The 16,829-nt window shown below is 56.6% G+C and overlaps 1 long non-coding RNA gene across 1 annotated transcript in view; it reads right to left on the bottom strand.

Annotated features, from left to right (window-relative positions):
- Positions 1-16,167, bottom strand: part of LOC308188132 — a 42,896-nt gene extending 26,729 nt beyond the window's left edge. Inside the window, exons 1-2 of the long non-coding RNA XR_013945176.1 lie at positions 15,694-16,167; positions 2,730-2,910 (exon numbers count right to left, since the gene is read on the bottom strand). This is a non-coding gene — a long non-coding RNA (uncharacterized lncRNA). The remainder of the gene's footprint in view (positions 1-2,729; positions 2,911-15,693) is intronic.
- Between the last annotated feature and the right edge of the window lie 662 nt (positions 16,168-16,829).

Below are 16,829 nucleotides of genomic sequence, written 5' to 3'. Positions count from 1 at the left end.
ACTGCCTGTGTGAGGTAATTTGGCCATAAATATTTCTCAGAAGCGGTCTGAAGACATGTATCCCGGATAGGCCACCTTCCACCGCCCAGCACAAGTCCCCAGCTCCTCTGTCACACGTGTGCACCATCGGCCGTCCTCGGATAGGCCCAGCAGTGTCCGTGGGGTGTGTGGGGCGAGGCGTGGGGCTGGGCACGGCCACCCGCCTGTCACAGCCGGTACCAGGGTCCCCTTGGCTCCCGTGGCACCCAGGCCGACGCACGGCGTGGCTGCTCGGGGGGGCCCGGCCGAGGAGCCTGCCCTCCGCCGCTGAATCCCCACTCTGTTTCCACAGTGACGAGCCACAAGCTCCCTTTCTCCTCCAAGACAAACGGAGGCTTGAGTGCATCACCGCCTCGGCCCTGGCACACGGCACCCCGGGCATTACAGATTCTCCTCCAGCATCCAGCCCCCCATGAAGGGCTGCATCTCCCTTTCCCCACAGCATCCTTCCCTGCAGCCTGAAATGGTTTCCCCACTTAATGGTAGGGGAAACTGAGGCACATCACGGCAATCTCGCTGGGATCAGGATTTCAGGAGCCCCCCAGTAGCTCATCCTGCTGGGCTTTAGAGGAAAGCATGCTGCAAAACCTGGTCGGTAAATACTCCTTGTCACTAGATTGAACACATCCACGCACAAGCACCAGGTGAACCACTCATCACCTGCAAACAAAACTAACCCTCAGCAACTAAGCCCCCAAGTGGCAGGTCTGCAAAAAGCCCCCGCAACGCAGCAGTAAAGGTTTGCGCCCGCACTGTCCCAAGCAAGCACCTGTCCCCTGTGGGGCTGTCCTGCCCATGGTGTGACCCATTTTTCTGCCACCATGCTCCTGAGGAACGATGCTGCCACTCCAGCCCCAGGCGTGGGCCGTGGTGGGGTGTTGAGGAATCAGGTTCTCGGGGTGGGACGGGGCTTGCTCGCTGCTAACGCTGCAGTTCAGCCCCTTTTCCAGCCACCTCTCCCGACAGGAGGGACTGGAGCGGGCTGGCTGCCATGTGCCATTGCATCTGTCAAATCCTCCAGTGCGCACACACTGTCTGGAGCGCGTGCCAGGTGTGGAAGGACAAAAAACACCGGAGCCAGCATCAAGCCAGAGCGGTGCAGACGTATAACGCCCAACGCAACGCAAACCTTGCCAGCACACGGTTAAGCCAACTTTGTTTTCTAAACAAATCTGAACCGGCGGAGTGAGTTCATATTGGATCAGCATTTTCCACCACGTAGCCGCAGCACTTTTGACCTGATACCGAGCTCCCTAGAGCTGGATTTATTGTCTCGTCCGCCCCGAGTCCATGCCAAAGCCATGCCCTGAGAGGGCTGAGGGATTTAACCAACGCCAAAAAGGCTCCATCCGGGAGGAGCCTGCTTTCTGCAAACCCCCCAGTAACGACGCCGAGCGCAACCGCGCGGTCACGAGGGAGGAAGAGGAGTGGAGAGGGAGGGAAGAAGGGGTGATGCTGAAGAAGGGACAGGCAGCACGGAGGTACCCGAAAAGAGGAAGAGGAACAGCCAGCGCCACCGGATGGGAGTGGAGAGGGAGGTGACGGGGTGGCCAGAGAGGGGGCACCGTCAACGGGCATCTGTGGGGGGCTAGTGGCCCCTTCCCCAAGGAAAAACGGTGCAGCCCCAAAATCTGACTCAGAAAAATGAGGAACATCTGCGCAGAGCCTGACACCGCAGCCTGCCAGGTGTGAACCCCCAAACCTCCCCTCCAAAACCCCCAAACCTCCCCTCCTGGGCCTGCCCAGGCAGGGGGAGAAAGAGCTGCTCCTCACTCCCTTCCCTTCCTCATGCCACAGCACAGAAATACTGCGTGGAAATAGCACAGCTGATCATCCTGCCTTCACCGGTGGTAGGGGGCACCAAGGGCTGTCCTGGCAGTGGGCGGCCTGCTCAGGTGCAGCCCCCCCCCAAGCTTTGCACCCCAAACTGGGTCAGGCTGGGCACAGGGCCCCTTTGCTGCCTGTGCAGGGCAGGTGGCGTTGCCGGCTTATGAAACACGCAGGCTCCGGCAGGAAAACATCCCTTGCAGCCAGGCAGGAGCACCAGGGGACAGCAGATAAGCAGGGACAGAGAGCATCCAAAAGCAGTGCCAGGCTGGGCCGGGTACCAGAGGAGGTACCAGGCAGGGAAATGGAGGCCAGCGCCCTCCGCGGGGAACGGGGATGCCCAAAATACCCAAAATACCCGTGAGCCAAGGAGGGAGGGCCCCCCCCCGCCTGCCCCACAGCCGGCAGCGTGATGCCCTGTGGCAGGATGAGCCCCCGAGGGGACCCAGGCCCTGCTGGCAGAGCCCGGCCGTTCTGGGTTGGAGCAGCCTCCTCCTCCGCCGCCTCTCTGCAGCATCAGCCCGGCTGCCCGTTCTCCCCAGAAACCAGGAGGAAAAATGTCACGGGGAGAGGAGCAGACAGGTGTGTGCGCAAAGAGAAGGGTGAGGAAGGAGGGGAAGAGGCTCAGGACCCCACGCAGCGACCCCGCAGCGTTTCCATCGCGAGCCTCCCCTCCCCGCAGATGCATGCGGGGGAAAAGGGGGCCGGAGGGGGGGAGAGCAGCTCCTCGCTGCGGGGCGGCCGTGGGACGCTGGGGCTTCAGCCGTGGTGTGGCAGAATCCCCTGCCTCTCCCCTCCCTCGCACCTCTGGGGAACAAGCAGGGGGGAGATGGATGCAGGCAGCCGAGCCAGGGCTCGCTTACCTGGCAGTGCCCGTGCTGGGGGGACGTGGGTGCGCGGGAGGTAAATCCACAGCTCTGCTCGCCTCTCCGAGCGCTGGCGAAGGCCTCCGTGCAGTCACATCGAGGAGTGGCCTGCGGGTAGGTGCTCCAGCTCACCGCTCGATCGAAGCTGCCGGGGATTCATCGCGAAAGACTTCGCCTTCTGCGAGGAGAGGAGAGGAGAAAAGGGAGGAAAAAAAAAAAAAAAAGAAAGAAAGAAAAAAACACCAGCTTAAGACTTGGAGGGTAGATTCACTTCTTTCTTAGGTTTCCAATGGCAACTGAATATACCACAGATGAAGATCCAGGGTGTGTGTGTGTGTGCGAATGTGCGTGTGTGGGAGGGACGGAGAGATGCACAGCTGCTGAGTCCACAGGCAGCGTGGGGTGCGAGCGAGCCGGGGCGGAGGAGACGGTGTGGGAGCAGGCAGCTGGACACGGGCGGCAGAGCAGGCAGACAGACCGACGGAAAGGGGTTTGGAGGATGGAGACAGGGCAGCCTGCATCCCCAGGGGCCAGGCTGGCAGACACACAGCCTCCCACCCGAGGTGCCCCCCGCGGGCTCTCCTCACGCTCAAAGTGCTGCCACTCGCACCCCCCAGCATCCCACCCCTGCCACGCCACCTTGCACGGATCCCCCACCAACTCAGCCCCCCCCCCCAAGAGCAAGGTGTTGGCTTCTCTCCTTCACGTGTGCCACACCGACGGGGCTGCACAGCTGTTTGGGCATGCCTCTGACCTTTCAGACAACCACCACGCAGCCACATCAGCCACACGCAGCCTGTGCCGCCGCTCCGGAGCACGCAGCAGCAGCCTTTCTGCGTGGCAGAGTGAACGCTGGCCCCTGCACGCTGAATTCCTGAACATATCTATACCACACAAAACCCCCTGACCACTTATCCATAATTTTCACCGCACAGAAACACGTCACTTAATAAACCCACCTCTGTACCAATACCAGAAATACTGCCATCTACACACACACACACATCTACATCGCAGCAAGCGGCGCACCAGTATATCACAGCGCACCCATCAATATGAAAACAAAAGCACATAAAACATCCCGACACATTTAGGAACATAAGTCAAGCAAGCACCGCTGGCTGCATATCACACACGGGTATACTATGCTTACAAATTGCCTGCAGCACACAGGCTGATAGCATCAGACACTGTTACCTACCTAACTCAGCCCACACAGTGGCAAACCATCCTTCTGGATCCTAAACGCTAGCCCCAGCATCATCAAATACCAGCCATATTCTGTCACATGGAAAACACAAATACTCATCAACATCCAGCACAGGCAGGCAAACACAAACTGCACACGAAACGCAGACAGCCGGCACCACTCACCAAAAAAAATAATAACATCCTTGGAAGTTGGGAAGCTGGAACTCACTTTGGAGACAGCTGCATCGTGCTGTGCACCTGCACGCGTGCACACACGCACACCTACTGCCTCCATCCCCCAAATCTTCCTTTTTCTGCGCTTTCTCTAGTTCTTCCTGCTCCACCACCTCCCAGCAAAGCCCAAGTGTCTGTCCACTGACATGGGCTGCAGCTCCTTGGGGCAAAGTCGGTGGAGCAGAGAGCTTGTGAAATGCTCATCCCTTCTCCCTTCCTCCTTTCTTCTGATGTGCGTAATTTGTGTGCAAAGAAGAGTGCGAGGTCCCACCAGCCCCGAGTGCTCTGAAATTGACTGATGCCCGCTACCTGCCCTCACACACACACACACACGCACCGGTTTCCATGTCTCTTCACAAAACACCCCCCAGCCTCCCCACCACCACATGCAAACGCACCCTCCCCAACGTTACTCAGCCACGCACGCTGCCCAGAGCCACCTACTTCACACCTCCCCGGGCGCGTTCCCACCTTCCCACGCACGCACCACACGCACTGCTCACACCTGCGGGCGGCAGCGCACGAGGAGCCAGGAAAAAAAAAGCTGTGGGGAAGCCCCCAGCACTGCCTCGACCCCTCCAGCACGACCCTCTTCCGCCACCACCATTTACCTTTCAGAAGTGCCTGCAAAAGGGTGAGTATTTCCTCTCCCTCGTCTCAACTTGGCCCATGCAGCTGGGCAATCTCTGCCTGCAAGGGCTGGCGTTTCCTCTCCGTTGTGCTCAGCCGTACCTGCTTGCCTCTGCCCACAAACATCAATTGTGCATTACAGGAGATGAATAATGCAGGCTGAAAGGGGACAAGCGAGAGCCTTTTGGGCCTCAGCAAGGCACGTGTACAGAGCGGAGCGGAGCAGGAGCTGCCTCATTTTGTCAGAGCTAACATGTGCTGCTGAAGGTGGAAAAGCCACCGCGGCCTTAAGTGCCTCTTGGGTTAAAGCGCTGTCAGGAGGGTGATTTAAAGAGGGCTTCGGCCTCAGGGTTTCTGATAGGAGCTGGGAGGTGACACGGAGGTGTCGTGTGTGGGTAGGCAAGGAGGATCTTCATCGCTGAGATACTTAGCACTGGGCTAAGCAGCTGAAGAGAGCTGTTGGTGGAAAAGGGAACCATCGTCCTAAACTGGCCTCCAAACCATCTGCTCCTGCGCTTCAGGGGCATGAAAGCAGCACCACGATGGGCTGAACAAGCAGCAAGGGAAAGAGGGAGCAGGGTGAACAGGAGCAAGGGGGATGTGCATGAGTGTTTGCACATGTACATCTGCATGGTGTTCGTCTTGTTCGTCTCTAAAGGATTTGTTTTGCCTCATCCTCACATACCTGCTTTGTGCTGGCGAGCAAGGAGACCTGGAAGATGCAAAAATGTGCCTCAGTCACTGTTTCCATGAGTGTGAGCCAATGCTGGAAGGGGACAAGAGGGACAACGTGGTTCCACGCGTGCACGTGGGTGTGCAGGAATCATGGGGAGTGGTGTGACCATGTTTGTGCCTGTGTGCGTGAGCATTTCCTGCAGGCAGCATCTATACACTAACCGTGTTAGTGTACATCTGCAGCTTGAGCATCCCTGTGATGCTACGAGTGCACACAGAACTGTGCCACGTGCCCCCTTGGGTGTGCTCATGTCCGCAGAGAAGGGATCCCTCTCTGGGTGGAAGAGTCTGTCTGGCTCCTGCGCTGCCCCTCCTCCGGGTCTCTGCTTCTCCTTTCTCGCCTTCCCTCGGTTCCCCTCGCTCACTGGCAGCAGCGTACTCTGCCCCGGGAACCGACTCCCACACAGCAACACACAGCAAGGGAACTCCCTTCCTTGCAGTTCCCCGGTATCTTCCCATACCAAGAGCCAGAAAAGGAAGGAAAACCTCGCTGGGCAACCTGAACTGAACCCATTCCCTTTCCACGTCCTTGGCACCCATTTCCAGCCCCCAGGAACTGCATCGCGAGCCTTCACCCAAACCCTGAATTTCCACCACAAAGCAGACTCGAGGTTCACATCCAGTCCCTGGGCCATCTAAAGCTGAGACAGCTCAGGTAAGACAGCCCAAGGTACAGTCAGGAGACAGCAGTCCCTGTATCTGAGAATATAAAGTGACTCCTGCAGTCATACCTGACTGATTTTCAATTCCCCAGCCAGCATCACCCACAGCTGGGATTGGTGCAGGAAACATTTTGCGCCAACTGCAATCAGCCCAGCTCAAGTTCATGCCTCCAGAGCCAAAGGGACATGTCTTGGCTGCTCTGCCACTGCTCCCACTTCATAAGGCTAAACCTAGGGCCAGATCCCAGATGCACTGAGCAACCTCCCAGCTGGGATCCAAAGCACGGAGCCTGCCCACTGGGAGGACGTCCTGGGGCAATGGGCTTTATCAAGAAAAAATAAATAAATAAAATAAGTAAATAATAAATAAGCCATTTCTTTATTCCTTTAACCAGTTCTGCAGATCACTACCTTCCTCCCAAACACCATACCCTGAGCTATATATATTTGTTCGAGGGATGATCTAAATAATTCCCCAAATTAAACTACAAGTGATCGGCCTCCATTTCGGGCTTTGCCTTTGCCCCATGTCCCATTCTGCTCCCATCCCCTGTGGAGAACAAAACTAGCACACAGGAGCCAGATGTGAAAATCCATCCGCCAAACTGATATCCCCAAATTTCACCCAACACTGTATGCTGAAAGCCTCCAAACTCAATTCTGTCTCCTTTACTTTGTCCCCAGGTTTCCTCTGAACAGAGACCCAGCCTTTCACCTTGTTGCTCACCAGCAAGACAATGAATTCCTTATAAATAAGAGAGCTCGGTGGCACATCCCATCCATTCCCCAATGTTTTCTCCACACCGTACAAGAGAAGGTCCAGCTCGTTGATTCTCCAGACCCATGGTGCAGGTGTCTGGGAGCCAGGCCAGGATCTCCCCAGGTGGTTTTTGTTGTTGTTTTTGGTTTTCTCAGAGAGGATCCCTGCACGTAGCTGAGGCAGTTTGGGTGACCTTTTCACTGCTGGCAATCACGACCAGGAAAAACAGCGCTTTGTGTTAAAATTTAACACAACCAGTGCGGGCCAGCCACAGCAGCCACTTGGGGCTCCCCAAGTGCAGCAAAACCATCATTTCTGCTCCTCTCTCAGCTTAGAGCTCCTCCACCATTTGCCTCAGCTCTTCCCTCACCCTAAGGTCTCTCCCCCAGCCCTGAGCTCCTTTCTCCCCTCCTCATCCTCCCCCCTTTCCCTGTGAGCAGCTCCTGCCCATGCCTTTCCCCATCCTCCAGCTGAAGGTGCCTGCTGAGCAGGCAGAGCAAGACCCTGATTACCATTCAAGCTGGATACTCATTAGGCAGAAATGCCCCTCCAGGAGATCCATTAACAGTCCATAAGGTTAACTTAATCCAGCCACTCTTGTGTGGTCTCTGCCCAAATTCCCTATTACATTAACAATCTTGAGTCTTAATTAGCATGTGAGGCAGAGGTGGCATTATTAATGGAGATAATGCAGAGCGTTAAGAATAAACAGGCCAGGCCGGCTCTCCCCCACCATGCATGCAAATCCTTTTCTGTGCAGGAACTGCGGGAGCATCCCCCATGGGCAGCACGCACGGGCTGGGGTGCTCTCTGCTGACAAAGAACCCCAGGACACGAGGCCAGGCTGGCGCAGGAGGGCCGTGGAGAGGAAACGAGGGAGAAGAAGCCAAGCCAAGGAAGAAGGCTCTAATGACAGGCTGTTTTCCGTGCCCCCAGCCTGCTAATTCACACCTCCAGCAGTGCCGGGCAGGCTGGGGATGGAGTGGGATGAGCAGGGCCCTGAGCAGAGCCCGGCCTTCCCATTTCCCAGTACAGCAAGCTCCCGCTCCCTCGGGCCCACCAGCCAGCCCCTGCCAAATCCATTTGTCCAATCTTGCGTTTTCTACTAATCCTGTTGAGCCATCCTTTAAGTTGCTCTCAGGCAGAGATAGAAAATGCGGCTGATGCCTTAAGATGCTTCCCCCGACCTTGCTCAATTCAAGATAAAGGGCTTTGATTTAAAAAATTACAGTGGGGGTCTGTCACTGATCCATCCCGTGGATTAAAGGAAAGCAAACAGAGGCACGGGGTGCAGCCGGTGTTAAGTGAGCAGGCAGGAAAGGAATGTAAGGTTACAACAGCATGGGGTATCAGGCAGAAGAAAGTGAAGTTAAGAAGGGAAATGCCTTCTCCCTTGCCATTCCCACTCTCGGCTACTGGTATGAGAGCCTTACACACACCTGGATTGGTGCAGTGTGTCTGTGAGGAAGAGTGAGGCTGCTGCACTGCCCCGTGGTGTCAGCGGGCAGGGAGCAGGCTGATGGAGTTGGAGACGAGCTCCCTGCCCCACGAGAGGTGCTCCGCAGGGAACAGAGACCGAAATCTCAGGACATCAGTGGCTGCTACAGGGATCAGCCCTGCTCTGTCCCCAGCCTCTCGCTGCTGCCTCTCCTCCCGATGCTACTCAAGCCTCTCTGCCTTCATCTCTTGCCCCTTCCTTCACATCAAACCTCTCCCCTCATCCTCACCCCTTGCTGGCATTACCATCCCTCAGTCTCCCCGCTGCCACCCCTGGCCCAGCTCCCATCCGACAGCATCTGAGCAGGCTTCCCATCACTCACCTCAGTCCCCCACAGCCCTGAATTCAAAGCTTACTCGGAACAGCTTTCCTCGGCAGATGTCCTAAAGGCTACAGAAGGTACCTTCTTCTTTCCCTGAACCCTCCAGTCCAAAAGGTTTTTTCACCCTCTCCCAGACCCTTTTTCATCCTGGCATAAGTCCATTTCCTCCCTCTGAACCTATTTTCTTTGAAGAATGACCACAAGATGGCTGGTGTTCCATTTTCATTCATCTTTCTTCCATCAGCTGGCTGAGAAAATCTTAATTTCAGCGAGGGTTTTGTTACTGAATCTCTCAGTCTGCTTTAGAAAAGCCTAGTGCTGACTTGGGAGATGACTCTTGGGCATCTCTTCCAAATGGGTCAAGATCTCCCTGTGCTGTGCTTAAGTTTGAGAGCTTTCTCAGATGTAGTCCACATCCTCTTACCCTCTCTTCCCACTCTCCTTCACCGAGCATCTCACCAGCAGGATGTCCAACCTGTATTTTCCCAAGACATTTGTGTCTGCAGGCTGACCCTTCATCAGTCATCCCTTTCCTCTCCACTGATCTGAACAGCACCTACTCATGTTCAGATCAGAGTCCTAACCAGATCTCCATCACCTCTGGCCTGTCAATCCCCTCACCTGCTCCACACTGGCCAGTCCTAGCTCCTGTCTGTGCTGAACACCACAGCTCCTGCCCACATAAGCCATCCCTGCATCTTGAGGTCCACTTCAACACTTTCCTTCCTATTTTTTCCAAGCCTCCTAGAGCTCTGCCCAGTCCCGTCTTTATGGCCCAAGGCACCCTTAGCTGGTTCAGAGCCCTTGCCCAGCTTCTTCCCCTCCTCCACATCGTGCCCTGCAGCTGACTCGAAAACATTCACCTCTGTGGGACCTGGAAAAGAGATGATAAGAGACTGCAACTCAAGAGAGATCTATAAAACCCACACAGGAAGGTTAGACGGGACAGGTATTGACCGTCTCTTCCCACCCAAGAATTAAGGGTCGGGAAATCAAACAAGAATGTAACAGGCACAAGACAAGCAGAAGCTGTTTCACTCTGCATTTTTAAGCTGTGGAGCTTCCTGCTCTAAGTTTCTGTTGATGTTAAAACTTGAATTGACTTCAAAAATTGGTGGTACAAAGTCATGGAAGAAAAAAATCCATAGAGATCTAAGAGGTGTACAGCAGATCTTCTAGCACAAGACTTCAGCCACACATCACTAGAGGCTAAAAGGGAGGTCAGAGGAAGCGTTCCTGTCCGTATGCTCTTCCCTCTGGTCATCCTGTGTTAGCCACTGTTGGAGATACTGGACTGGACTGGAAGGACCTCCAGCCTGGATCAGAAGATCCTTCCTACATTCCCATGGCTTTCCAAGACTGACCAAGAGGCCAAGGGCAAGTAGGAGCTATGAGTACCAATATCATGTTGGTGCATGAGGTCTTCCTGGAGATGGATGGACAACAGAACAAACAGACCCTCTTCCAGGAAGGGCTTTTTCTCCCTGCCCTAAAGCTGGAAGGAGGTCTGAGGTCATTTCAACCACTCATCCTAGTACAGATCCTTGCTGGGGATAACATCTGTGCCTAGTCCCCTCGATGTGTTGTTCCAAACTTTGTGAGACCAAATCCCCTTTCCCTGCTGATAAACACAGAGCCCTTTCAGCAGACCATCTGTAACGGGGCCAACCCCCCTTGAACTCCCTTCCATTTTCCTGACCTGTCTATCACACTATTCACGGCAGCCTCTCTACACTAATCCTTTTATTATGATCTGACTCAATTTTCCTGGCTTGTGACTGCAATGGGGGAAAAAAAAAGGAGGGGTGTTAATCCTCCTGACCTTGTTGTCCCAATTCTGGGCCATCTGTGACTAGGGAGTCAGAGGAGAGAAGCCTGATCCTCCTGACCCCACTGTCCCCATGCCAAACCATCTTTGCCTGGAAAGAGGGAACCATTAATTCTGGGAAGTTTAGCCTGTACTCTTTTAGAAAGCTGTTGTGGCAAATCCCCTTTTCACCCAAGGCATTTCCCACAGGATTGCTTCCTAGACTACCTCTCCAGCCAGAAAGGATGGGCTCATCAGACTCTGTTTACTCATTCCCCCCGTACCACCTCTGTGCTCCCTCAACAACACTATCTGCACATTCTCCAAAGGTTCTTCCCCTTGCTCAGCCTCATCTCACACTTCTGCCCATCCTTTGCCCCCCAAAATAATCTCTTCCTTTCCTCGGTATTTACAGTCCTCAAAAACACGTGAACTACTGTCGTGTCATCATCTAGCCAAGCTCTACATATTTAGTCCTTTTAATCTCTCCTCATAAGTCCCTCAAGGCCTTTCATCATTTTTTGTTTCTCTTCTCTGAACTCCCTCCAATTTATCACCCTCCTTCAGCTAGAATAGCACCCAGGTTTGAATGCCAGGTGTTCCAGTCTGGTCTCACTACAGCCTTGGAAATAACATGAATCAGGCCTGCCTCGTGCTTCAAGGCTTGATGTTTCTGGATGTACCTGAGCATACAGATGTCAGAAAGGCTAGCTCGCTTCATACATGTGGCACCAGGGAATACAACTCAGGACTATCTCCAAAAGCACAGGACCTCTCCCTGGGGAGCTGAAGAAGCAGCTTCGTTAAGGACAGGGGGAGAAGAAGATATATGGGCAGGGAGGATGGATGGCATCCAGCTGAATATGGCACACAGCTACAAACACTTACACACTCACAAACCTCGAGAAGAGCGATCAAGTCCAAGACATGGAAAAGGTGCATTACACACATACTCATATCAGAAATAAATGCACATACAATTACCAGAGGCACTTACACAAATGCACACAGGCATTCATATATGTGGATAATATGGATGAAGCTATAAAGAAGGGAATGACAGATGGCCACATGCAGACTTTTTGCATACACACATAACCTGTGCATGCAAGAAGGTAGGACAGACCGTCTAGCAGAAAGAACTACTTCTCTTCCTGCTCACACATACATGTTCTCATGCATATGCTGATGTTCCCAGAGAAAGGATAGCTCACAGAGCCCTCGTAGTAACCTATAATACACAGGCAGCTCTGACCCATCTGGTCCACAGACTGAGCTCATGAGCCATGGAAAGAATGAAGACAAACATATGACACCTTGCCTTAAGGCAACTGGTAGCCTGTACATCATCCTGGGACACAGCCTGCATGTCTGTAGTGCCTTCAGTGGTGATTAGCTTATCACCAACACCTTTCAAAAGTGATGTGGGTGCTGAGGAGCACAGAGGGGAAGGGATTTCCCCACAGGCCAGCTGTGGCAGAGCGAGGGATCCTTCCTGATGCGCTGGGACCCTTTACCCACATGTCACATTACTGGTGGCCCTTCCTTACAAAAGTATCTGCTCCATCTCTGTGCTATCAGAATAACTGACACCTACAGGAGTCAAAACTACCCGCTTCTTGCAAAGAGTACTTCCCCTTCGGCATACCAGCTCAGACAGGTGTTAACTTCTAGAGTGGGTGCCTCTGTCTAGAGAAGAACGTGGGTTCTTGACCCCGGACACCCCATCTCACCTCTGGAGACTTCACGTGGCACCATCAGCTCCATAAAGCATTGCATGGAACTAAATTATGTGCCAAAAGGCTGGAGATGTGCTCGTGGCGTGGCTGCAGACGGGAAGGCCTAGCCCCGGCACCTCGCTTGGGGCAGTGCAGGAGGGTGGACGGGCCTGACCTTCACAGACCCTTCAGGTCGCTCACCACCGCCTGGACGAGCCTGACCTTCACAGACCCTTCTGGTCACTCACCTGGCTCCTAACAGCTTGTTTCCAGCCCCTCATAACGCCGGGGAGAGAGTGACAACCGCCCTCCCCTCCTTCTGTACCTCAGCTGGTCGGCTGGAACTGGGCTTCCTCTTGGCTTGTCAGTGCTGAGCAAATGAGGTCATTTCTCCTCAGCAACAGCAAATTATTTGGTCGGTCCTACCCACGAACAAAGCAGTTCATCTGGGGCAACGGCTGGGTACCTCCGAGCTGCCAGGAGACCCAAAGCCTGCCGTGGGGTCTGCTCTATTAAAGGGGAGGCCATGGGCCGACAAACAGGACACAAAGCTGCCACGCCGGGTGGGGAGCACAGGGAAGCCAGGACATGGACGCAGCTCTGCTAACGTGAGGCAAATATATATATAATATACATATATTTGGGCTAAGAGAGAGAGCAGCCAGGTCTCTCTGTCTCAGCAAATGTAGTGATATTTTCTGCCACAGCTGCTGACGGCACCGGGAGGCTCTGGCAGGCCCCGATGTGACCACGAGCCCCGCTCCCAGGTGGGCAGCACGCTCCGCCACGCGCCAGCGGGGTCAGGCGAGGCAGCTGCGCCCTGCCCGGAGCTGCAGCTGGCTCCGGACACGACCCAGGGAGGAACGACCACCATCACGGCTCTGCTGCCCTCCCTCCTCCCTGCCTGCGGTTTTACCTTTCGGATTTTAACCGCAGGCTGCCCCACAGCCAACACAACACCTCGCAGTGTCCCCCCCGCTGCCCCAAACGCCCTCTCTACCCTGCAAGCGGCCCCTGCTCCACGGCGTGGCTTTGCACCAGATCAGACAACGCATCCCCAGACACCCGCTTCTCCCGGAGCTGGGTGAAGAGAGGGAAAGGCCACGCATCCGCGGCTGCTGGCATGGTTTTTGATGGGGGGGAGAGCAATGAAGGCAGCTCCCCGCATCCCAGCAAACCTGCCCGCTGCTGGGCTTGGTGCCCTGAAAGGCGAGCACGTAGCGGGGGGGGGAAATAATGGAGCGAGGAGGGTGGCGGGTGGGGAAGGGGCTGGAGGGGAAGGTTTTTAGGCTGGGGAAATCAGTGGGGTTGGAGTGGCTGTTTCTCACCCCCGGCACCGCGGCGGAAGCCCTCCGGTCCCTGCAGTTCCCTCACCGCTGCTGGTACAGTCTGCACTGGGGGGGGGGGGGGTGAGGCGGGAGGGGGGCTGTATTTAAATAAATTAATAATGCATGCTCCATGCAAATGAGCCTTTCTTGGAATATTGCATTAGTGATGCTGCTGGGCTGTGTGTGCCCAGAGCCAGGAGTGGCAGGGTGCACGGGGACGGGGTGGGGGCAGGAGGGAGGGGGTCACCCCCAATCCCCCCATACCCCGGCACAGCACCAATCCACCCCCTCCACCCGGCACCCCCACATCACACACTCCCTCTTCCTCCCACCTCCCCGTGCATGACAAATACCTTGGCTCGCAGCAGGCAATGCAGGCTCCCTGGTCCCCCAGGCCCCCTCCAGGGACGCGGGCCCCCCCTACACATCCACGCACACTCCCTTCCCCTGCACATCACCATCGCCCTCCTCCTCCAGCATCAGCAGCACTCTCCCCGTCCCTGCTTCATAGCTCTCTACCTCCAAGGTGGGCAGAAGGCTTGTGCTCTCCAGCCTTCTGGGGAAAAAGGAGAGGAAGCAGCTCCTAAGCCTGGCCTTGCACATGTGCACCCACTTTTTGTGTACGCACCGGCCCCCGGCAGCAGCAGGCGCCTGCGTGAGGGTGCAAACGGACCACGGCTGCAAGATGCCTGCGACCGCAGCGCCCGAGCGGTGCTCTGCTCCCCACCACCTCCTTCTCCAGATGCTCATCAGGATGTTTGCAGGCATATTTTGCTCGTGCACAGCCTGCTTCCCGCCGCCCCTGCACACGTACACACGTGCACACACGTGTGCTGGCATGCATGCATGCGTACAGGGGTAGGGGGGAGCCACGGCAGCACACACACAAGAGGGCATTACGCAGAGCAGCTCCCGAATACGCTGCCTGCTGCAGCATTAGCAGATTTATGCTGCCTTTCCCCAACCAGATCCAAGCTCTGGAATGGGAACAGCAGCAGCTGTGCACTCCTGCCTGTCCTAGGATGAGAATAGGATGCGTCTGTTCGCCTTTCTCCCCCACCCCCACGCCTCCTCCTTCCCCCTCCTCTTGCTCCCATTCATTCATTCAGCTTCTCCTCCCCCCCATCCCGTGCCCCAAAGCAGGAGGATCCTTATGCATAAAAATGTGGGCACGCTTTCCCTGGCGGAATAACCGGGCACGCAGACACCCTGCAAGCAATGCATATGCACATACGTATGCACCCGAGTAGCTGTCCTGGGCCCCTACGCAAACAGCCAGATCCCACCACCACCGCCACGCACACGCACTCGCCAGACGCCACGCAATGACTTTTCTGCAGCCAGCCAGCCTCCCAGCAGAGCGGTGTAAGAGCAGAGCAGAGATTTACTCACTCCCCTGCATCCAAACCAGGCAGACGTTCACGCAGCGCGCGCGCACACACACACACATGGGAACATCACCGGCTGCAAAGGCTCCCCGACAAAGTTTGCAAGGAGGCAGGGGGCTGTGGGACGAGGCTGTCTTTTTCTCCCCACCATAACTGTGAGCGATATCCATAGGTGTCTGCGTATCCATAGCTATATATACGGGGGATACGCATGTACCTATGGATATATTTGTGCATACAGATGTATACACACATGCAGACACACACATACGTACATCCATCACACGCATGTATCCCCTCCTCTTGCAGAGTCTGAACAGAAGCAGAGCACTCAAACCCAGCTGCAAGCCCTGGACCTGTTCAGCACCCCGAGCCCCAGCACTGCACACACACACACACGCAGAGACACACACACTGAAGGGGAGCACCTTTCTCCCTTCCCATCTCCCCATGTGGGCTTTTTTCCCCCGGCCGCTTCTCCTCCCCACCTCCTCGCACTCACCCCTCGCCTTCATCCTCGGGTGGGAGGCGTCCGCCCCGCCGTGGGGCACGGGCAGGGGGGAGAAAGCTGTCCTTCCCCCCTTCTCTCTCTGCTCCCCCTCCGAGCTCTCGGAGAGGGCGACAGCAGGGGACACGCCAGCCAGCCGCACGCCCCAAACGTGGCACACGCACACGCACACGCACCTACCTGCTCCCGCAGGGGCGAGCGCTCCCGGCTCCCACGCGTGCCATGCCCCACGAGGCGGCAGGAGCCCCAAAGCCCTGCCTCGAAGCCACCTGCAGCCCCTCGGAGGTGGCACCCCCCCAGGCCCGTGCCACCCCCTCTCAAGCCGTGTTTTCCCCTGCCCCGCCGCCCCTAGGCAGCGCTCCCAGCCGCGCAGGCACCCGGGCGGCACAGGCGGGGATGGAGCATCCCGGGCAGGGCGCGCACAGCCGGGGGATTTGCTGCTTTCTCCGCAACCGCATCACTGGGGGGGGGGGGGGGGGGGGGGGGAAGGAAAAAAAAAAAAAAAAAGGGCGAAAAAGGAAAAAAGGGCCGGATCGGCGTTTAAAAGCCGAGCGCTGGGTTCGCTCCGCTCTCCATCGCTCGCCGGCTCAGCCCCGCTCCGGTGCGGGAGGGAAACGGGGGGGCTGCCCGCGGGGCACGGGCGGGCATGGCACGGCCGCCGGGGGGGGGGGGAGGGGGGCTGCGCGCCCCCGCACAGGCGCGCACACGCGAGGCAGCGGCCGGCCGGGAGCGCGCCCGCAAGCAGCGGCCGTGGGGAGCCGCGCGCACCCCGCGCCGTGCAGCTCCCGGGGCGAGCTGCGGGGAGATGCAACAGCTGCCGGGGCCGGTTGAACTCGGGGGGGGGGGCGGGGGGGGTTAAATGCAACAGCTCCGGGAGGCACCGCACACGCAGCTGCGTGCAGCAGCCACGGGATCCCGCGGGTAGGTGCGAACCGAACACACCGGGGTGTGCAAAAGCTGGGGAACACGCAGCTCGATGCGTGCCGCTGCAGCGTGTGCACATCGGCGCACGAGAGTGCAAGGGGAGTTTGGAGACTTGCACGCACCTCCGTGGGTAGCATGCCCTCGTGTACGCGTGCCAAACGCGCGCCTGCCATCACGGGTGGAGATCTTGCCTACAGGCAGGCACAAATGCACATCTGCACCAGCCACAGCTCAGCCCCCAAGCTCGCAGGGGCGACACCTGCTTGGAAACCTCCTGAGAAATGACCCAAAGCTCTCCCAGCAAGCGTAGGTGATGGCTAGAGATAAATCATCTCTGCCTCCAACCTCCTGCACGGACATGCAGACCACAACCGAGGGGAGCGCCCGGCATC

Source organism: Anser brachyrhynchus, assembly GCF_964034855.1.
Source record: "Anser brachyrhynchus genome assembly, chromosome: 1".
In the NCBI taxonomy this organism is placed as follows: Eukaryota; Metazoa; Chordata; class Aves; order Anseriformes; family Anatidae; genus Anser; species Anser brachyrhynchus.
This window is presented reverse-complemented; position numbering and strand designations above follow the sequence as displayed.